Here is a 23,703-nt window from a genome sequence, read left to right on the forward strand (position 1 = left end):
CAAGACTAAGTGCTATGTTGAAATAGTGGGCCAAAGCCGCTCCCTCCAACACCTCGGGTCGTCAACGCTCGTTCCATCTGTAGCAGCGTTTTTTTTTAAATTTAATATTACAAATAGATCATTCGGCCCATTGTGGCCATGTCAGATCTCAGACTGAGGGATGACCTTACATAAACCCATTAAGAACATTAGTAAGGTGAACAGTCACAGTCTTTTCCACAGGGTCGGAGAACCTAACTCCAGAAGGCACCGAGGAGAAAAAGTACACACAAAGGGTGGCGGGAATATTTAATAAGATGCCAGAAGAAGGGCCGAGGCAGTTTCAATTAAAGCGTTTAGAAGACATTTAAAAAGGACTTGGATAGGGAAGGTTTAAAGTGACAAATGGGATTAGCTCAGAGATGTAACTTGTTTGGCATGGACAAATCGGGCCGAAGGGTCTATTTGTAATGTTAAATTAAAAGCGCTGTAGCGCTATAGCTATAGCTATAGCCTATGTTGTTGTTCGTCCTTCGTAGTCGAAGATGACCATGGCTTCAAAGTCAAATGGGAGATTGGTGGCTGTGGGTCCGGAAGTGACTGATGAGGCCAATCCGGGCCCTGAAGGCTCGCCCACATATGGGACACAAGTGGGTGGGTGCTGTCGTGGCAGTGGATGCAGCTCGGGCCTTGCGCACAGCACGCTTTCGTTGCGCCTCGATGATGCGCCTGACTTCAGCTGCATGGGCTCCTGTGGTGATCTCGCTGCGCCAAGCTGGACGGTCGAGGGCAAGCGTCTCCCACGTGTTGATGTCGACACCCAGGCCTTTGAGGGACGCTTTAAGGCAGTCTTTGTAACGTTTCTTCTGCCCCCCGACTGAGCGCTTGCCCTGACACAGTTCTCCGTACAGCAGCTGCTTAGGCAATCGGCTGTCTGGCATTCTGACCACATGTCCAGCCCACCTGGCTTGGGCTTTCAGCAGGAGGGTGTAGACGCTGCAGAGCCCAGCTCGTTCCAGGATTTCCATGTCGGGGACTTTGTCCTGCCACCTGATGTGGAGGAGTCTGCGGAGACAGCTCAGGTGAAAGTGGTTGAGCTGTTTGGTGTGTCTGCTGTAGACAGTCCAGGTCTCGCTGGCGTAAAGGAGGGTGGTAAGGACCACTGCACAGTAGACCTTCAGCTTGGTGGTAAGGCTGAGTCCTCTCCGCTCCCAGACGTTCTCACAGAGTCTCCCAAAGGCGGCGCTGGCTTTGGCAATCCTGTTGTTGACCTCAGCGTCTATATTCACTGTGTGAGAGAGTATGCTGCCCAGGTAGGTGAAGTTGCCGACTGCCTGGAGGTTCTGGCCCTTCACCGTGATGCGCGGCTCCTGGTATGGCTTTCCTGGGGCAGGCTGGTACATAACTTCGGTCTTTTTGCTGCTGATAGTGAGTCCGAAGTTGTCGCAGGCTTGTGAGAAGCAGTCCATTGCACGCTGCATCTCCTGCTCTGTGCTGGCGTTGAGTGCGCAGTCATCAGCAAACAACAAGTCTCTGATGACAGTCTCTCGCACCTTTGTAACTGCCTGCAGGCGCCTAAGGTTGAACAACCTGCCGTCAGTCCTGTATCTGACGTGGATTCCTTCTTCGTAGTTATGGAAGTCATCTGTCAGCATGGCAGAGAATACCATACTGAACAGAGTCGGGGCGAGAACGCAGCCTTGTCTGACGCCATTTGTCACTGGGAAGGCCTCCGACTCGTCGCCATCATCCAGAACTTTCACCATCATACCGTCGTGGAACTGCCGGACGATTGTGATGAACTTGCTGGGGCAGCCAAACTTCTCCATGATCTTCCACAAACCTTCTCTGCTGACCGTGTCGAAAGCCTTGGTTAGATCGACAAAGGTCACGAAGAGGTCGCTGTGTTGCTCCTGGCATTTTTCCTGGAGTTGGCGCGCAGCAAAAATCATGTCCGCGGTCCCACGTTCAGCATGGAAGCCACACTGGCTTTCTGGGAGCAGACCTTGCTCAAGATGTTGGAGAAGGCGGTTGAGCAGGACGCGGGCCAGAATCTTCCCCGCAATGGACAAGAGGGAGATGCCTCGGTGGTTGTCGCAAGACTGGCGGTTGTCTTTCCTCTTGTAGATGTGGACTATGCTGGCATCTTTCAGCTGTTGCGGGACCTGTCCCTTTTTCCACATGGACTGGAAGAGTACAGTCAGCTTTTGCATCATGACAGGGCCTCCTGCATTGTATACCTCAGCAGGGATTGCATCGGGTCCTGGCGCTTTGCCACAGGAGAGTTGCATCACTGCCTTCCTGACTTCATCTACTGTGGGGAGGGTGTCGAGGTTCTTGTTGATCTCTACCTGGGGCAGGCGGACAATGGCCTCGTCGTTGATGTCGGCAGGGCGGTTAAGGACGTTGTTAAAGTGCTCAGCCCACCGATCCAGAATCTGCTTCTTCTCTGCCAGCAGCTGCGTCTCATCTGCGTTGAGGAGGAGTGAGGAGCGAGAGGACTGGGGTCCGTATACAGCCTTAAGCGCATCGTAGAAGCGCTTTATGTCGTGGCTGTCTGCATAGCCCTGGATTTCATCGGCCTTCTTGCTGAACCAGCTGGTCTGCATCTCGCCAAGTTTTTTCTGCACCTTTCTTCTTGCGTTGGTAAAGGCATCTTTCTTGGCTAGCGACGTGGGGTCGTTCTGATGCGCTCTGTAATGTTGATGTTTCTCCGTTAGTAGTGTCTGTATTTCTTCATCACTCTCATCGAACCAGTCTTGGTTTCTTCGGGTTGCTGGTCCGAGATGTTCGAGGGCGGTAGTGTAGACAGCGTCTCTGAAGGCCGTCCACTATTCCTCAACGCTGGTCCCGTCATCTTGTGGTGTGTCTGGCAGTCTGCGTTCAAGGTCATCGACGAGTTCTTCTGCAACCCTGCTGCTTTTCAGCTTGGAGACAGTCAACCTCTTTGCAGTCTTCTGCCCTTGGGGTCTTCTCATGGGCAGAATGCGAAGCCTGAACTTGGACGCAATGAGGCGGTGGTCGGTCCAGCAGTCGGCACCACACATGGCTCTCGTCACTCTGACATCCATCCTGTCCCTCTTCCTGGTGATGATGTAGTCAATCAGACGCCAGTGCTTCGAGCGCGGGTGCATCCATGACGTCTTCTTACGGGTGGGTAAGCGGAACAGGGTGTTAGTGATGACAAGGTCGTGTGTGGTACATGTCTTGAGGAGCAGAAGGCCGTTGCTGTTACACTTGCCAATGCCGTGTCTTCCAATGATCCCTTCCCAGGTTTGGTAGTCTGTCCCTACTCTGGCATTGAAGTCCCCGAGAACGATAAGCTTCTCTGACTGTGGGATTGCTGAGATGAGGGCGTCGAGTTCTTCATAGAACTTGTCTTTAACGTCATCTGGGTTGGTCATGGTGGGAGCGTAGGCACTAATCAGCGTAGCACTCTTCTTGTTTGCAAGTGGGAGCTGAAGTGTCATCAGGCGGTCGTTGATGCTCTCTGGGTGCTTCGTGAGTTTACGGGCGAGGTTAGAATTGATGGCAAATCCCACGCATGCTTCTCGTCGTTCAGCGCTGCTGCGACCGCCCCAGGAGAACGTGTATCCACCACTACGTTCTGTCAGCTGGCCCTTGTCTGCGAGGCGCGTTTCGCTGACAGCTGCTACGTCCACGTTGCAGCGAGCTAGCTCTTTTGCAACCAGTGCAGTTCTTCTCTCTGGTCTGTCTGCCTTGATGTTATCTCGCAGAGTTCTCACGTTCCATGTGCCAAGGTTGAGCACCATCACTTTCTTCCGCGTTGGGTTTGCAGTCATGACTTGCGCTTGACTTGGATTGAAGTGAGGGAGAGTTGCGCAGGTTGTCAGCCTCACTCTCTCTCCTATCTGGACCCAGTGGCAAGACATAGTCGAGACGGCTGGAGATAGGTCAGGATGCAGTGGATGGCCAGCAGTGTTCTGTGTGTCTCACTGTGCCCTCTTAGCGCTCCACGACACATTGCTGAGAATCGCCTTTCTGCCCGTTGAACCAGTGATGGTTTCTTCCGCGCAGTCCGCCGAATCCAGGCTTCACACGCTAGGTAGACAAGCCCTGAGTGTTGTGGGTCTACGGCAGTTCTTGCGGCGTGCTCGCAAGCCTCCCTACCCATTGGTGGGCATCCTCATCCGCCTTTGCAGCTGTTGGGAGAGTCTCATCTTCCGCCTGCTCCGCCGTTGGGATGATCACCTAGTGGTGTGGTAATGACACCACCCCCTCACTTGTTTTCGCCCGCTAGCTGCTCCACCTTCGCCGGGTCCTGCAGCTGCTCCCGACCGTACCAGGCGGCAGGGGCGGGCGGCGGCGGTCGCGACGAGCGGCAGGCCAGCTCCAGGCCTCGGGCCTCGCCCCCTTCGCCCGCCGCCGCCTCGCCTTATACCTGTATAATAGGTCCAGTGTCAGTTTGGCGGCCTCGGACGCGAGTCTCAGCACTCACTACCCGCTGTCGGCTCGACCTCGGCCGGGTGTCTCGGCGCTCACGACCCGTGTCGGCTCGACCTCGGCCGGGTGTCTCGGCGCTCACGGCCCGGTGTCGGCTCGACCTCGGCCGGGTGTGTAGCCTATACTCTATAGGTCTGTGTCTCTCTAGCCTGTTTATCCTTAGATATTGTCAGATGGATTATTACTCCATGTCTCTCCACACATTATTTTTGCCGCAGTGACCACCTTTTGCTTCCATTTTTTATTCACTTGCTGTGATCACTCTAACGAAGCCATCACACAGGAATTCAGTTCGGGTATATGTTTAAATGGTCGGCCCAAATAAACCATGCAGGCGTCCTTGGTACAGTAGAGTTGCGTTTCCTCGTCTTTAACACTTTACCTCAAATGCTTGTTCGGTTTCCCTTTAAATGTATCAATGTGATTATTTTTAACCAATCTCAGTTGCACCTTTTCAGCACACTTTGGGTGAAGAGCTTCCTTGGATTTTTAAACAACTGGCTTTCAATGGCGTCCTCCGGTCATGCATTTCCACACAAATATGAACATCCTCGGTGCAGAGAGAAATTAATTATCACGCAGAAGGCACGAAACTAGACTTTAGGTACGGGAGTATCTGTACAGAATGACTCTGGGAATGGGAATTTCTGTACATAAAATGACTCTGGGTACGAGAGTATCTGTACATAAAGTGACTTTGGGTACAGGCGAGGGGATTAAAGCCCACAATTAAGGAGGTAATAGCAAGATGGGGAATTGCCAGACGGGACCATGACAATCCACCCCCCCCCACCCCCAACAGGAGCCTCCAAGCTTGTCCGGATGGTCCCGATGGAAGTCTTGGATGAGGGAGGGGTCCAGGATGAAGGAGCGGAGAACCCAGGAACGCTCCTCTGGCCCGTACCCTTCCCAGTCGACCAGGTATTGGAGGCCCCTGCCCCGACGGCGCACATCTAGTAGCCGCCGGGCGGTGTATGCCGGATGGTTGTCGATGATCCGGGCGGGTGGAGGGGTTTCGGTCGGAGGACACAAGGGGCTAACGGAAAGTGGTTTTAATTGGCAAACACGAAAAGTAGGGTGGATGTGCATAGATCTTAGTAGTTTAAGTCGGACTGCTGTGGGGTTGATGATACTTTCGACCTTGAAAGGTCCCAGGAAGCGAGGGGCGAGTTTCTTAGGCTCGTTTTTCAGAGGGATGTCTTTTGATGAAAGCCACAATATCTGCCCAGGTCAATACTCAGGCGCAGGAGCCCGGTGTCGATCGACAATCCTCCTATTGCGATTGGCTGATCTGAGCAGGGCCGTGCGTGTGTCCTCCCAAACCTTGCGGCACCGATGGATGTGGGCCTGAACAGGCAGCGCCGCAATCTTCTCTTTTTGCGCGGGGAACAACGGGGGATGGTACCTAAGGGAACACTTGAAGGGAGACCTTCCAATGGCAGTACCAACCAGAGAGTTGTGGGCGTACTCAACCCACGCGAGGTGGTCACTCCAGGTAGACGGGTTGTTGGTTGTAATACAACGTAGCGTTGCCTTCAAGTCCTGTTTGGCCCGTTCCGTTTGCCCGTTCGTCTGTGGGTGGAAGCCGGATGACAGGCTGACCGAGGCACCTAGGGCTTGATAGGAGGCCTTCCATACCTGCGAGATGAATTGGGGACCTCGATCGGAGACGAGGTCCGCGGGGATTCCGTGGAAGAGGAAGATGTGGCGGACGAGAAAGTCTGCGGTTTCCTGAGCAGAAGGGAGTTTAGGAAGGGCTACAAAATGCACCGTCTTGGAGGACCGGTCTACCACGGTGAGTACGGTGGTGTGTCCGTATGAAGGGGGTAGACGGGTGACAAAATCTAGGGCGATGTGCGACCAAGGACGACCAGGGACAGGTAGGGGACGAAGTAATTCCGCAGGTAGCCAATGGGAGGCTTTTCCACGGGCACAGACGGAACATGCAGAGACATAGGAACGGGTATCCGCCTCCATGGAAGGCCACCAAAAGTGTCTTTTCAGGAGAGCCAATGTCCGATCACTCCCGGGGTGGCAGGCGAACCGAGATGTGTTCCCCCACCGGAGAACCTGAGATCTGACGGAATCTGGCACAAAAAGGCGATCGGCTGGTCCATTGCCGGGTCAGGGTCATCCCGTTGTGCTTCCTTTACTATGGACTCAATCTCCCAGGTGAAGGTTGCCACCACACAGGATGGTGGGAGGATAGTCTCTGGGCTGGAAGTGTCCTCCTTGGAGTCGTATTGGCGGGAGAGCGCGTCCGGCTTCCCATTCTTGGACCCTGGACGGTATGTGAGGGAAAACTTGAACCGGCCAAAAAATAATGCCCAACGGGCCTGGCGGGAGTTCAAACGTTTGGCGGTTTGAATATATCCCAGGTTCTTATCATCAGTCCAAAAAATAAACCGGTATTCTGCCCCCTCCAGCCAGTGCCTCCACTCCTCCAATGCTGGCTTGTCCGCCAGTAGTTCCCGATTCCCCACGTCGTAATTCCGCTCGGCGGGGACAGTCGGCGTGAAAAGAAGGCACAGGGATGAAGCTTTTCGTCTGGACGATCATTGGGACAGGATTGCTCCTACCCCGGAGTCGGAGGCGTCAACCTCAACAATGAATTGACGGGAGCGGTCCGGTTGGACCAGGATGGAAGCGGTTGTGAACCGCCTCTTCAGGTCAGTGAATGTCGAATCAGCCTCGGAGTCCCAACAAAAAGGTGTGGTAGGTGAGGTAAGTCGGGTAAGGGGCGCCGCCACCCGACTGTAATCCCTGATAAATCGGCGATAAAAGTTTGCAAACGCCAAAAACCGCTGAAGTTGCTTGCGGGTCGTGGGTCTGGGCCATTCTTCCACCGTCCGGATCTTCTCGGGATCTGCCCTCACCTGCCCGCTCTCGATGACGTAGCCCAGGAAGCTGACCGAAGGGACATGGAACTCACATTTTTCCCCCTTAACAAATAACTTGTTCTCCCACAGTCTCTGGAGGACTGGACGAACAAGGGGAATGTGTTTCTGGGGGCTGCTAGAAAATATTAAGATATCATCTAGGTAGACGAACACGAAGCGATTAATGAAGTCCCTCAGTGCATCATTGATTAGGGCTTGAAAAACGGCGGGGGCATTGGTGAGGCCAAACGGCATGACCAAGTATTCGAAGTGGCCCAAAGGTGTATTAAAGGCCGTCTTCCACTCGTCTCCCTCCCTCATCCTGACTCGATGGTAGGCGCTACGAAGTTCCAACTTCGAGAAGATGGTGGCTCCGTGAAGTGGTTCAAATGCCGAGTTAATGAGGTGTAGTGGGTATTTATTTTTAACTGTTATATTGTTTAGGCCTCAGTAATCAATACAGGGACGAAGCGACACATCCTTCTTCTCTATAAAGAAGATACCGGCGCACACCGGGGAGGGTGAAGGTCGAATAATACCCGCCGCAAGGGACTCATTAATGTATTATCCCGGCCTCTCTCTCCGGTCGGGATAAGTTATAAAGACGACTGGTGGGTAACGAGGCCCCGGGGAGAAGGTCGATAGCACAATCCTACGGGCGGTGCAGAGGCAGGGAAAGAGCCCGTTGTTTGCTGAATACAGTATTCACACAAGGGTAGGCTATCACACTAGAATATATTGACCTTACACAGTTTCAGTTCAGTTTGACTTCTAGGCCATCATCTCTTGGCCAACTATCAATGGATAAGGATCTTAGAGACACAGCAGTCAATGGCAATGGATTTGTGAACAAGGAAAATACTACTGGGTGTGGCAAGACCATAAAGCACCTCAAAGGTACAATTACACTCTGATAATCTGGCAACACAAGACTTTGGTACAACTAGACGTGCCGATTTTCTTGACTATTGGGTGTTACTCTTATTACTACCCAGTGCACTTTTACGGAGTAGCACAATAAAATTTCCAGTGAACCAGGTCAGTTTAAAGACAACAGGAAATAACGCAAATGTTCCCGACACCATCTCTGATCACAACCCTGACCCCTTGTCTGCACACCTTCCTCTGGCCACAATCCCACCCATATTCCTGACCTGTGGTGTTCCAGTCCCTGGGCCGGGCTCTGGCTGCCCATTGGCTCTTCAGCTCACATCCTGGACTGATGACTAAACCGTATTCCAAATATCAGAATTCCAAAGTGTCCGAATGCTGAATTGTTAGGGTTTCACCGCACTTGTGAACAAGAGATGTGGGCCTTATTGAAATAAACATTTTTTAATTTAATTTTTTATTGTAGAGACACATCATGGAATAAGCCCTGTTGGCCCTTTGAGCCACACTGTCCAGCAACCCCCGATTTAAACCTAGCCTAATCATGGGACCATTTACAATGACCAATTAGCATAGAACATAGAACATAGAAATCGACAGCACATTACAGGCCCTTTGGCCCACAAAGTGGTGCCGACCAGGTAACCTACTCCAGAAACTACCAAGAATTTCCCTATCCCATAGCCCTAGATCAATGCCTCTCATTACCTTATACACCTCTATCAGGTCACCTCTCATCCTCCGTTGCTCCAAGGAGAAAAGGCCGAGTACATTCAACCTATTCTCATAAGGCACACTCTCCAATCCAGGCAACATCCTTGAAAATCTCCTCTGCACTCCCTCTATAGTATCCACATCCTTCCTGTACTGAGGTGACCAGAACTAAACACAGTACTCCAAGTGGAGTCTAACTGAGGTCTTATATAGTCTTAACATTACCTCATTGCTCTTAAACTCAATCCCACAGTTGATGAAGGATCCTACTAATCTGTCCATTTTTGGACTGTGTGAGGGGATCCAGAGCACCTGGAGAAAACCCACCGATTCCACAGGGAGGATGTACACACTCCTTACAGAAGACGCTAAGAGTGAACTCTGAACTCTGATGCCCCAAGCTGTAATAGTGTTGTGCTAGCTGCTAAGCACCCCTTCTTCTGGGGTTGGCAGGCTATGATAGTGCATCAGAACTTGGACCTTGGATTTTATGGGTAGTATCGGTGAGTGAGATACTGGGCTTGAGGGCATGATATTCCACACCACTGATGATGAGAAGCAGAAAGTGGAAGTAAGTTGTAATAAGAATTCTGCAGATGTCAGAAATCTTGAGCAACACACATAAAATACTGGAGGAGAATAAAGAGTTGATGATTTGGGCCGTCACCCTTCAACAGGGTGGAAAGGAAGGGGGTAGAAGCCAGAATTAAAAGGTGGAGGAGGGGAAGGAGTGAAAGCTGGCAAGTGATAGGTGAGACCAGGTGAGGAGAAAGGTGGGTGGGGAAATTTGGAGAGGTTTGTTAGAAGATGATATAAGAAGCTAGGAGCAGGTATGCGGAATTGGGAAGGAACTGAAGAATAAGGAATCTGATAGGAGGTGGCAGTAGACCATGGAAGAAAGGGAAGGTGGAGAGCCAGAGGGAGGTGATGAGAACAGCGAAGAGGAAGCGAAGTGGTGAGAGCATCACTAGAATGAATGAAATCAAAGGTTGGGGCGGGGAGGTGAACAGAGGGTTGTGTGTACCAGAAGTTAGAGAAATAGATATTCATGTCATCAGATTGGAGACTACCCAGATGGAATATGAGGTGATGCTCCTCCAACCTGTGTCTGGTCTAACTGTGGCAATAAAGGAGACCATGGAGAGACATGTTGATGTGGGAATGGGAAGTGGAATTGAAATAGATGGCCACCAGGACATCTTGGCTGTTGCGACGGACAGAGTGAAGGAGTTCAACAAAGCAGCCCTCAATTTGCATTGGGTCTCACCAATGCAGAGGAGGCCACACTGTGAGCCCCGGAGACAATAAATGACCCTGACAGACTCACAGGTGAAGCACATTCCTTGTTCTAGTATTGGGCTTCCAGCACCCACAATGCTTTGCTGCCATTGCCAACCCTCATGTTGTCTCCATGCATTAGGCATCACCAGATTCAAGATTTTTATTTTTTCTACTTTTAGTTTTAGATCCTGTTAAATAATTCTCTGATGTGGGAGTGGTCACAGAGCCATCATTTTTATACCCTGGCACTGTGACACAATTTTGGCTTGGATTAGTGTATGAATGATATATTCTTGGAGAAACAATGACAAAGTTTGATGTGAAGAGAACAAGGGGATATTAGTCCCAATGGTTTCTGCATTGTTTCTGGTGACTTCAATCATGGCAACTTAGAAAACAGCTCTGCAGAATTTCGACCAGTATGTCAACTTTGCAACCAGAAGGATGACCGTAGTGACCTGATCTATACCAATACTCATGGAGGCAACACCGCTGCCCCCCTCCAACCCTCATCTCAGACACTCAGACCACATACCCATTTTGTTAATCCTGCATACAGACCACTGGTTAAATGGGTCAAATGAGTAAACCAGTGACTCAGTGAGTTTACAGAGAGTTCATGACCTGTCCAGGAGGTGACAGCTCAGCACTGTAGGACTGTTTTGAGAGCACAGAATGCAGCATATTCCATCATCACGTCAACATTTATGAATACACAGGATTGGTGACTGGCTACCTAGGAAAATGCATTAAAAACGTTACTGTGATTAAATACCACACTGCCAGGGCAAACCAGCAACCATGGCTGACTGCAGGGGTCTGTGCACCATTCAGAGATCAGGACACTACCTTCAAATCGGGGATAGGATGACTCTTAAGAGCCACGCTCTCGAGTGTCATTAGGAAGGCAAAGTGAGAGCACTCAGAGAAAATTCACGGACACCTTTGTGACACCAGGGACATGCGGTGCATGTGGCAAGGTATACAAACCCTAACAGACTCCAAGTCCACCCTGTGCATCAATGACAGAGATGTCTTCCTTTCCAAACAGGCTGAATACCTTCTACACACAATTTAACGGAATGAATGATGTGACATTGAGAAAAAGCCCTCAGACACCCCGAGGGACAGACACTGTCTGGTCACAACTGAGGTGAGGAGGATCCTAGCTAGTGGAACCCCACGCAAAGTTGTGGGGCTTGATAACATGCCTGGCTGGGTGCTGAGGGATTGTGCGGCCCAGCTAACACAGGTCATAATGGACATCTTTAACAGCTCTTTGAAACAGTCCACTGCAGGCCTCAAAGCAGTCACCATCATTCTGGTGTTCAAGAGTGACGGTAACCGGCCATAATGCATACTGCCCAGTGGCAGTGACTTTAACAGTCATTAAGTACTTTGAGCATCTGATAGTGAATCATTTAAAATCCCAGCTTCCAGCTACGGCGGACTCTTTCCAGTTTACCTATCACTCAATCTGGTCTACTGATGATGACATAGCCTTGGCCCTCCACTCCATCCTGTCCTACATAGAAAATAATAGATCATACCCCTGGATACTGTTTGTGAACTTCAGCTTGCCGTTTAACACGATTATCCCTCAGAGGTCGGTGGGTAAACTCTCCTCCCTGGGAGCCAACACCACCCTCTGTAACTGGACTTTAGACTTCTTGATTGAAAGACCCCAGTCAGCAACATCTCAAACTCCATCACACTGAGCACTGTTGCCCCCCAGGGCTGTGAGCTCAGCCTGCTGCTGTTCGCACTGCTGACTCATGACTACACAGCCAGATCCCGCTCAAACCGAGTCATCAAGTTCGCTGATGATACAATCTACATGTAGACTGGGTGAACCAAATTGGTAAAGGTGCTGAGGAAGAGGATTTCTTGGAATGTATGCGGGATGGTTTTTTGAACAAACATGTCGAGGAACCAACTAGAGAGCAGGCTATTCTGGACTGGGTTTTGAGCAATGAGGAAGGGTTAATTAGCGATCTTGTCGTGAGAGGCCCCTTGGGTAAGAGTGACCATAATATGGTGGAATTCTTCATTAACATGGAGAGTGACATAGTTAATTCAGAAACAAAGGTTCTGAACTTAAAGAGGGGTAACTTTGAAGGTATGAGACGTGAATTAGCTAAGATAGACTGGCAAATGACACTTAAAGGATTGACGGTGGATATGCAATGGCAAGCATCTACATGATGGATGAACTACAACAATTGTTCATCCCAGTTTGGCAAAAGAATAAATCAAGGAAGGTAGTGCACCCGTGGCTGACAAGAGAAATTAGGGATAGTATCAATTCCAAAGAAGTAGCATACAAATTAGCCAGAGAAAGTGGCTCACCTGAGGACTGGGAGAAATTCAGAGTTCAGCAGAGGAGGACAAAGGGCTTAATTAGGAAGGGGAAAAAAGATTATGAGAGAAAACTGGCAGAGAACATAAAAACGGACTGTAAAAGCTTTTATAGATATGTAAAAAGGAAAAGACTGATAAAGACAAATGTAGGTCCCCTGCAGACAGAAACAGGTGAATTGATTATGGGGAGCAAGGACATGGCAGACCAATTGAATAATTACTTTGGTTCTGTCTTCACTAAGGAGGACATGAATAATCTTCCAGAAATAGTAAGGGACAGAGGGTCCAGTGAGATGGAGGAACTGAGTGAAATACATGTTAGTAGGGAAGTGGTGTTAGGTAAATTGAAGGGATTGAAGGCAGATAAATCCCCAGGGCCAGATGGTCTGCATCCCAGAGTGCTTAAGGAAGTAGCCCAAGAAATAGTGGATGCATTAGTGATAATTTTTCAAAACACGTTAGATTCTGGACTAGTTCCTGAGGATTGGAGGGTGGCTAATGTAACCCCACTTTTTAAAAAAGGAGGGAGAGAGAAACCGGGGAATTATAGACCGGTTAGCCTAACGTCGGTGGTGGGGAAACTGCTGGAGTCAGTTATCAAGGATGTGATAACAGCACATTTGGAAAGCGGTGAAATGATCGGACAAAGTCAGCATGGATTTGTGAAAGGAAAATCATGTCTGACGAATCTCATAGAATTTTTTGAGGATGTAACTAGTAGAGTGGATAGGGGAGAACCAGTGGATGTGGTATATTTGGATTTTCAAAAGGCTTTTGACAAGGTCCCACACAGGAGATTAGTGTGCAAACTTAAAGCACACGGTATTGGGGGTAAGGTATTGGTGTGGGTGGAGAATTGGTTAGCAGACAGGAAGCAAAGAGTGGGAATAAACGGGACCTTTTCAGAATGGCAGGCGGTGACTAGTGGGGTACCGCAAGGCTCAGTGCTGGGACCCCAGTTGTTTACAATATATATTAATGACTTGGATGAGGGAATTAAATGCAGCATCTCCAAGTTTGCGGATGACACGAAGCTGGGTGGCAGTGTTAGCAGTGAGGAGGATGCTAAGAGGATGCAGGGTGACTTGGATAGGTTGGGTGAGTGGGCAAACTCATGGCAGACGCAATTTAATGTGGATAAATGTGAAGTTATCCACTTTGGTGGCAAAAATAGGAAAACAGATTATTATCTGAATGGTGGCCGATTAGGAAAAGGGGAGGTGCAACGAGACCTGGGTGTCATTATACACCAGTCATTGAAAGTGGGCATGCAGGTACAGCAGGCGGTGAAAAAGGCGAACGGTATGCTGGCATTTATAGCGAGAGGATTCGAGTACAGGAGCAGGGAGGTACTACTGCAGTTGTACAAGGCCTTGGTGAGACCACACCTGGAGTATTGTGTGCAGTTTTGGTCCCCTAATCTGAGGAAAGACATCTTTGCCATAGAGGGAGTACAAAGAAGGTTCACCAGATTGATTCCTGGGATGGCAGGTCTTTCATATGAAGAAAGACTGGATGAACTGGGCTTGTACTCGTTGGAATTTAGAAGATTGAGGGGGGATCTGATTGAAACGTATAAGATCCTAAAGGGATTGGACAGGCTAGATGTGGGAAGATTGTTCCCGATGTTGGGGAGGTCCAGAACGAGGGGTCACAGTTTGAGGATAGAGGGGAAGCCTTTTAGGACCGAGATTAGGAAAAACTTCTTCACACAGAGAGTGGTGAATCTGTGGAATTCTCTGCCACAGCAAACTGTTGAGGCCAGTTCATTGGCTATGTTTAAGAGGGAGTTAGATATGGCCCTTGTGGCTACAGGGGTCAGGGGGTATGGAGGGAAGGCTGGGTTCTGAGTTGGATGATCAGCCATGATCATAATAAATGGCGGTGCAGGCTCGAAGGGCTGAATGGCCTACTCCTGCACCTATTTTCTATGTTTCTATGTTTCTATGATACAACAGTGGTTGGCCTCATCAGCAACACTGATGAGCTGGCATACAGAGAGGAGGTAGAGACCAAATGGTATGAGAACAACAACCTGAGTCTCAACATGGAAAAGACAAAAGAGATGATTATGGACTAAAGGAAGATGCAGATCAATTACTCGTCATTGCACATCAATGGCTCTGCTGCAGAGAGAGTGAAGAATGCAAAGATCCTTGGTGTGCACATAATGGACAATCTAACCTGGACCCACAACACCTCCTCATTAGTCAAGAAGGCACAACAGTATCTACACTTTCTGAGGAGACTGAAATGTGCAAAACTCCCCAGCCCCCATTCCAGCAACTTTCTACAGGAGCATCATCTAGAGAGGCCTGTCTGGCTGTAACATTGTGTGCTACAGCAGATGTAAGGCATTGGACCACAAGACCCTACAGAGGATAGTAAAAGCCACCAAGAGATCACCAGTGTCTCCTTCCCCCGGTTAATGACATTTACTAGCAGTAATGTATACAAAGGGCCCGAAGCATTCTTGACGATTCCTACCACCCACCCCACAATCTCTTTGACCCGCTACTGTCAAGAAGAAGGCACAGGAGCATCAGGACTAGCATCGCCAGATTTGGTAACAGCTTCTTCTCTCGGGCTGTGAGGCTAATGAATACCCTGCCAACACTGAGGTCTCATCACTCGGACCGTGAGCTCTTTAATGTTTACCTGTGCTGCACACTACATGCACTTTGAATTATATTTTATTAACATATTTGTGGTGATACTTTGCTTTATGTGCTCTGTGTGATATATGTTTTGTGGGTGCACCATGGTCCAGAGGTTGAAGGATGCTTCATCTGCTATTTTTACTGTTTTTCTTGCAACCTCTTAGTTACATATACATACAGTAAGATGACAATAAACTTGAGTTTGAGCTTAAGTGGATGATTTGAGTACCCTAGCATTTAATAATTTTGGAGTCAGCTATTTAAAAATTCCGTAGTATATCAACCTCAAGTAGACCAGAATACAAAGAGGAGAACACTGTGCTTTATTTGTATGGTTTTGTTCAGACCCCAGTTGCATTAAATCTGGACACCAAAATCCTGATCTTGAAAGGGTCGTAGAAAAGGTTTACAGGATGATACTCAGGTCGTAAGTATTATATCATGTTAAATTCACATAATCCCTTGAGTCTACAAGGCCCAGTGGTGATCTAATTTGGGTAGTTAAAATGACAAAACAATTAGACAGAGACGTATAGACAGGCTATTTTCTCTGTAACATAAAGCAAGATCATAGGGGCAGAGACGTTGATGTTGGGAGCAGTGCCATCTCATTAGGCAGGTCCTGCAGTCCTCCATTTAAGTTGAAGCTGGATGAAGGACAAATGAAGATCTGCTGCCAGCACTAAATTTCAATATATTCATCATAATATCTATGAGTATATGATCATAAACATCTGTGACTAAATTGTGATGTGCATTGCATCCCTCCCATCTGAGCTGCATTTTGAATGAATTTTAATGACAAGTCTTTCACTAGGACTGCTGAGTTCGCTCCCCCTCTGTGGTATTTTCTTTCACTGTCAAGTGAGAGAAAGCCATTAACAAGTTCCTATAGCTGGGATCAAAGACTTTCAGAGAAAAAAATGTAAAAAGGAGAAAAAATAATTTAATGTCACTTGGTTAATAGGTCGGCATAACATTATGGGCCAAAGACAATAGACAATAGGTGCAGGAGTAGGCCATTCAGCCCTTCGAGCCAGCACCACCATTCACTGTGATCATGGCTGATCATCCACAATCAATACCCTTTTCCTGACTTCTCCCCATATCCCTTCACTCCGCTATCTTTAAGAGCTCTACTGAACTCTTTTTTTGAAAGAATCCAGAGAATTGGCCTCCACTGCCTTCTGAGGCAGAGCATTCCACAGAACCACAACCCTCTGTGTGAAAACGTTTTTCCTCAACTCTGTTCTAAATTGTCTACCCCTTATTCTTAAACTGTGGCCTCTGGTTCTGGACTCCCCCAACATCGGGAACATGTTTCCTGCCTCTAGTGTGTCCAATCCCTTAATAATCTTATATGTTTCAATCAGATCCCCTCTCATCCTTCTAAATTCCAGTGTATACAACCCCAGTCGCTCCAATCTTTCAACGTATGACAGTCCCTCCATCCAGGGAATTAACCTCATGAACCTACGCTGCACTCCCTCAATAGCTAGGATATCCTTCCTGAAATTTGGAGACCAAAACTGTACACAATATTCCAGGTGTAGTCTCACCAGGGCCCTGTACAACTGCAGGAGGACCTGTTTGCTCCTATATTCAATACCCCTTGTTATGATGGCCAGCATGCCATTATCTTTCTTTACTGCCTGCTGTACCTGCATGCTTACTTTCAGTGACTGATGAACAAGGACACCTAGATCTCGTTGTACTTTCCCTTGACACCATTTGGATAGTGATCTGCCCTCAAAGGGCTGATACTGTGCTGTAAATTTCTATGTTTTATGTTCTAAGCCTTGTGCCAATATGAATTATTTTTCGTGAATGAATTCTTAAACCCAAATTTCTTGCTAATGTAGTCAGCACTTAAATGCGTTTAATCAGGGTATTTTCCGAGGAACTATATCAATTGGCTCCAGACAAAGTGATGCTTTTTTGGCAATCTTAAAATTAATCCAAGTCTCAGTCTGGCTGAATGCCAAGCCAAAATGGATTGAAGATCAGACATTTACCTGTTATCTAATGCTTAGGCTCAGTCCAACTCTGCAAACTGAAGATATAAAACACCAGGACTAATGCACTTAATTGTAGGCATTTTGGGGCATTAACAAAGCTTCACTCTGTCAAAAAAAACAAAAGATCTACTTGGTTTAATAAATTAGATGAGATGTGTTATTCTCGATGTACAGTGAGCGGGTGACCCACAGGTCAGTAAGCTCTGTTGAAAGTATTGTCTTCGATTGACAACTCTTCGAAGATCCAGGATAATTGGTGAAGTCTTGATTAGCTACAGCCCTCAATGACTGACCATGTTATAAACAGAAATATCATCTCTCAGATATAGAAACCATAGAAAAACTACAGCACAGAAACAGGCCTTTTGGCCCTTCTTGGCTGTGCCGAACCATTTTCTGCCTAGTCCCACTGACCTGCACACGGACAATATCCCTCCATACACCTCCCATCCATGTATCTGTCCAATTTATTCTTAAAAGTTAAAAAAAAACCCGCATTTACCACCTCATCTGGCAGCTCATTCCATACTCCCACCACCCTCTGTGTGAAGAAGCCTCCCCTAATGTTCCCTTTAAACTTTTCCCCCTTCACCCTTAACCTATGTCCTCTGTTTTTTTTCCTCCCCTTGCCTCAGTGGAAAAAGCCTGCTTGCATTCACTCTATCTATACCCATCATAATTTTATATACCTCTATCAAATCTCCCCTCATTCTTCTACGCTCCAGGGAATAAAGTCCTAACCTATTCAACCTTTCTCTGTAACTGAGTTTCTCAAGTCCCGGCAACATCCTTGTAAACCTTCTCTGCACTCTTTCAACCTTATTAATATCCTTCCTGTAATTTGGTGACCAAAACTGAACACAATACTCCAGATTCGGCCTCACCAATGCCTTATACAACCTCATCATAACATTCCAGCTCTTATACTCAATACTTTGATTAATAAAGGCCAATGTTCCAAAAGCTGTCTTTACGACCCTATCTACCTGTGATGCCACTTTTAGGGAATTTTGTATCTGTATTCCCAGATCCCTCGGATCCACTGCACTCCTCAGTGCCTTACCATTAACCTTGTATGTTCTACCTTGGTTTGTCCTTCCAAAGTGCAATACCTCACACTTGTCTGTATTAAACTCCATCTGCCATTTTTCAGCCCATTTCTCCACTGGTCCAAATCCCTCTGCAGGCTCTGAAAACCTTCCTCACTGTCCACTACACCTCCAATCTTTGTATCAACAGCAAATTTGCTGATCCAATTTACCACATTTGTATCATCAGCAAATTTGCTGATCCAATTTACCACATTGTATTGTATTGATTGATATTCTGAGGGTTAGAGAAAGGAGTCAGTCTATGAGTGGTTCACAGTCAATTTCTGCAAGGTTGCTTGGTTTGAAAGTTAGTGCTCCTCAGGTTACAAAAATGGTGTTAACTTGCAGTGAGTTTTTGCTTTGTATGTTAAGCATTCTCCCATGCTTAGAGAGAATGGGAGGCACAATATTAACGGTTTGATATCCGGAGGGCTGCAAGAAACGTAAAGTTCACTGTGTACCACGCATTCACCTCTCTGGTGTAATTATAGAAAGTGTATGTTAAATGTGCACATCAACGACAAAGGGATTATTCATTCTTTGATTGGAGAAGACAATCTAACACATTCCAACTAATATTGTACCAATCTCCTTTGTTATTGTCTTTGCACCTTGGTTAAGAACGTCAGATCACTTACAAAGGAGATTTACGAACTTGTATAATTTCCAACGAAAGATGTAGTACCAGTTCTTTTGTCGTGTAATATTGGTTACTCCCAATGATTGTTTAGTTTTATATATTTTTAAAAAATTATTTGAATCAGGTTTATTATCACTGGCATGTGTCATGAAATTTGTTAACTTAGCAACAGCAGTACAATGCAATACATGATAATAGAGAAAGAAAAAATAAATCAATTAATTACAGTAAGTATATCTATGAATATTGAATGGATTTAAAGTTGTGCAAAAACTGAAGTAATATATATTAAAAAAAGTAAGTTAGTGTTTATGGGTTCAATGTCCATTTAGGAATCATATAGCAGAGGGGAAGAAGCTGTCCTGATTCACTGAGTGTGTGCCTTCAGGCTCCTGTACCTCCTTCCTGACAGTAACTATGAGAAGAAGGCACGTCCTGGGTGATGGGGGTCCTTAATAATGGACGTTGCCTTTCTGAGGCACTGCTCCTTGAAGCTATCTTAGGTACTACAGAGACTAGTCCCCACGATGGAGCTGAATAGTTTTCCAACTTTCTGTAGCTTCTTTTGTTCTTGTGCAGTAGCACCCTCCCCCGCCCCCATATCAGACAGTGATTCAGCTTGTCAAAATGCTCTCCGTAGTACATCTGTAGAAGTTTTTGAGTGTTTTAGGTGACGAACTGAACCTCCTCAAACCCCTAATGAAATATAGCCGCATCTTGTCTTCTTTCTAGCTGCATCAATATGTTGGGACCAGGTTAGATCCTTAGAGATCTTGACACCCAGTAATTTGAAATTGCTCACTCTCTTCACTTCTGATCCCTCTATGAGGGTTGGTTTGTTTCCTCATCTTCCTGTTTCTAAAGTCTACAATCAGCTTTTTCATCTTCCTGACATTGAGTGCAAGGTTGTTGCTGCCACACTGCTCAACTAGCTGGTATATCTCGCTCCTGTGAGCCCACGCATCTCCATCTGAGATTCTACCAACAATAGTTGTATCATCAGCAAACTGAAGGATGGTATTTAAGCTATGCCTTGCCTTAGTCATTGGTACAGAGAGAGTAGAGTAGTGGGCTAAGCACACACCCAAAGTGCACCAGCGTTGATCGTCAGCGAGGAGGAGATGTTAGCACCAATTAACACAGACAGTGGTCTTGATTAGGAAGTTGAGGATCCAATTACAGAAAGAGGTACAGAGGCCCAGGTTTTGTAGCTTACTGCTCAGGACTGTGGGAATGCTGGTGTTAAATGCTGAGCTATAGTCAATGAACAGCGTCCTGACATAGGTGTTTGTATTGTCCAGGAGATCTAAGGCAGTGTGCAGAGCCATTGAGATTGTGTCTGCTATAGACCTATTGTGCTGATTTGCAAATTGCAGTGGGTCCAGGTCCTTGCTGAGGCAGGAGTTCATTCCAGCCATGACCAACCTCGCAAAGCATTTCATCACTGTAGATGTGAGTGCCACTGGGTGATAGTCAATAAGGCAGCTCACACTTCTCTTCTTGGGCACTGGTATAACTGTTGTCTTTTAGAAGCAGGTGGGAACTTCCGACTGTAGCAGTGAGAGATTGAAAATTTAATTGCCACATTGAACCAGCATTTCTCGTGTGTTGTTTGTGGCCATTGACAAGGTGCTGGTGATAGATGTAGACTCAACAGTAATGAAAGAGCAGCAGTGTTTGGTCCACACACAGCCAGAACTTGCACCTCTCATTATTCCCTGATGTGTTTATTTTTTGGACTCTGGCAGTCGACCCATGCTGCAAAGGTTAAGCAGTGCATGGCGGGTGACCATGCCGCAGATAGTGGTCCTTAAGCCCCTCCCCTTGTCCCTCTCACTGCCATCAAAGATCACAAGACCAGAAGCCAATGGTGCCTAACGGCAACTCCTTTGCTTGCATCTTCACAAACAGCTCTAATCCTACCTTTAATATCCCTATTTTTCCCTTTCAGGGTTCTTTTGAAGACCCTGACCTGGAGTTACATGCTGACATAGGTTCTTTGTGGGAATGGGACCCTCTCTCGGGGACTCACGACTGGCCGCTATTTGGTATGTCAAGGACGCGGCCTAGATTAGCGTGCCTTCGGAATTTTGGGATTTTGTGGCTCTGGAGGCGGGCAGACTGGAGGTCGGTGCCTCTGCAGGAAATCAGAGTGTTGTGGGAGACGGAAGATCTCTGGCTAATGCCCTGAGACCTGAGTTCTTTGGGCACAGAGTTTGGAAAAAGCGACACAACGGACTTTTAACATCGTAAATCAGTGAGTTGTTTGTTAAGTCTCCCCTCTCGTTGTGAAACAGAAACACCTCTTTTTCACTTATTAGGGGGAGAGAGAGCCTGTGGTATTTCAAGTACCGGGTTAATGGGTCAATAAATTCCACAGATTCACCGCTCTCTGGCTCAAGAAATTCCTCCTCATCTCTGTTCTAAATGGACATTCTCTACTCTGAGGCTGCACCTACTTGTCCTAGACTCCCCCTACTATATATCTAGGCCTTTCAATATTTGATAGGTTTCAATGGGATCCCTCCTCTTTCTTCTAAACTCCAGTGAGTACAGGCATGATACTCAAATGCTCCTCATACATTAACTCTTTCATTCCCAGGATCATTCTCGTGAACCTCCTCTGGACCCTCTCCAATACCAGCACATCCCTTCTTAGACAAGGAGCCAAAGACCGCTCGCAGTACTCCAAGAGCAACCTGACCAATTCCTTACAATGTCTCAGCAATACATTCTTGTTTTTCATATTCAAGTCCTCTTGAAATAAATGCTAACTTTGTATTTGCCTTCTTTACCAAAGGTTTCAAAAGTACATTTAATGTCAGAGGATACAATATACAATATACATCCTGAAATTCTTTTTCTTTGCAACCATCCATGAAATTAGAGGGGTGCCCCCAAAGAATGAATAACAGCTAAATGTTACAACCCCACAGCCCCCCCCAGCTCCCCCCCCATGCACAAGCAACAGCCCCCTCCCCCACCAGCAAAAAAGGCATCGGCCCCCACCACCGAGCACTCAAGCATGCAGCAAAGCATCAGCAAAGACAATCTTGTAGTACCCTAAAGACTTCTCGTTCACCCGGTATTCGACATACCACAGGCTCTCTCTCTCCCTAATAATGGAAAAAGAAGTGTCTCAGTTTCAGAGCGAGAGGGGAGACATAACAAACAACTCAACCTGCAAGTTAACATTTACAGAATCTTGCATGAGGTCCCCTAAGTCCCTTTGCACCTCTGATTTCTGAATTTTCTCTCCATGTAGAAAATAATTTATCCCTTTATGCCTTTCACTAAAGTGCATGATCATACATTTCCCAACATTATATTCCATCTGCCACTTCTTTGCCCATTCTCGTAATCTGTCTAAGTACTTCTGCAGATTCCCTTCTTCCTTAACAGTACCCATCTACTTTTGTATCATCTGCAAACTTGACCACAAAGCCACCAATTCCCTCATCCAAATCATTATATATAATATGAAAAGAAGCGGGCAGAACATTGACCCCTGTGGAGCACCACTAATCAATGCCAGCCAATCAGAAAAGGCTCCCTTTATTCCAACTCTTTACCCGCTGTCTGTCAGCCACTATCTTTCCTGTAATACCATAGGCTCTTAACTTGTTTAACAGCGTCATGTGCAACATCTTGTCAAGGCCTTCTGAAAAATCAAAGCAAGCTACATCCACGGGCTCTCCTTTGTCTATCCTATCTGTTATTGCCCCAATGAATTCAAACAGATTTGTCAGACAGCACACATCAAAGTTGCTGGTGAACGCAGCAGGCCAGGCAGCATCGCTAAGAAGAGGTACAGTCGACATTTTGGGCCGAGAGCCTTCGTCAGGACTAACTGAAAGAAGAGCTAGTAAGAGATTTGAAAGTGGGAGGGAAAGGGGGAAATCCAAAATGATGGGAGAAGACAGGAGGGGGAGGGATGGAGCCAGGAGCTGGACAGGTGATTGGCAAAAGGGATATGAGAGGATCATGGGACAGGAGGCCTAGGGAGAAAGAAAGGGGGAGGGGGGAAGCCCAAAGGATGGGCAAGGAGTATAGTGAGAGGGACACAGGGAGAAAAAGGAGAGAAAAAGAATATATATATAGATATATAGACGTAATAAATAACGGATGGGGTATGAGGGGGAGGTGGGGCATTAACGGAAGTTAGAGAAGTCAATGTTCATGCCATCAGGTTGGAGGCTACCCAGACGGAATATAAGGTGTTGTTCCTCCAACCTGAGCGTGGCTTCATCTTTATAGTAGAGGAGGCCGTGGATAGACATGTCAGAATGGGAATGGGATGTGGAATTAAAATGTGTGGCCACTGGGAGATCCTGCTTTCTCTGGCGGACAGAGCGTAGGTGTTCAGCGAAACTGTCTCCCAGTCTGCGTCGGGTCTCACCAATATATAGAGGGCCGCATTGGGAGCACCGGATGCAGTGTATCGCCCCAGCCGACTCACAGGTGAAGTGTTGCCTCACTTGGAAGGACTGTCTGGGGCCCTGAATGGTAGTGAGGGAGGAAGTGTAAGGGCATGTGTAGCACTTGTTCGGCTTACAAGGATAAGTGCCGGGAGGGAGATCGGTGGGAAGGGATGGGGGGGGACGAATGGAGAAGGGAATCGCGTAGAGAGCAATCCCCACAGAAAGCAGAGGGGGAGAGGGGAGGGAAAGATGTGCGTATTGGTGGGATCCAGTTGGAGGTGGCAGAAGTTACGGAGAATTATAT

Source organism: Mobula hypostoma, chromosome 1, assembly GCF_963921235.1.
Source record: "Mobula hypostoma chromosome 1, sMobHyp1.1, whole genome shotgun sequence".
Lineage (NCBI taxonomy): Eukaryota > Metazoa > Chordata > Chondrichthyes > Myliobatiformes > Myliobatidae > Mobula > Mobula hypostoma.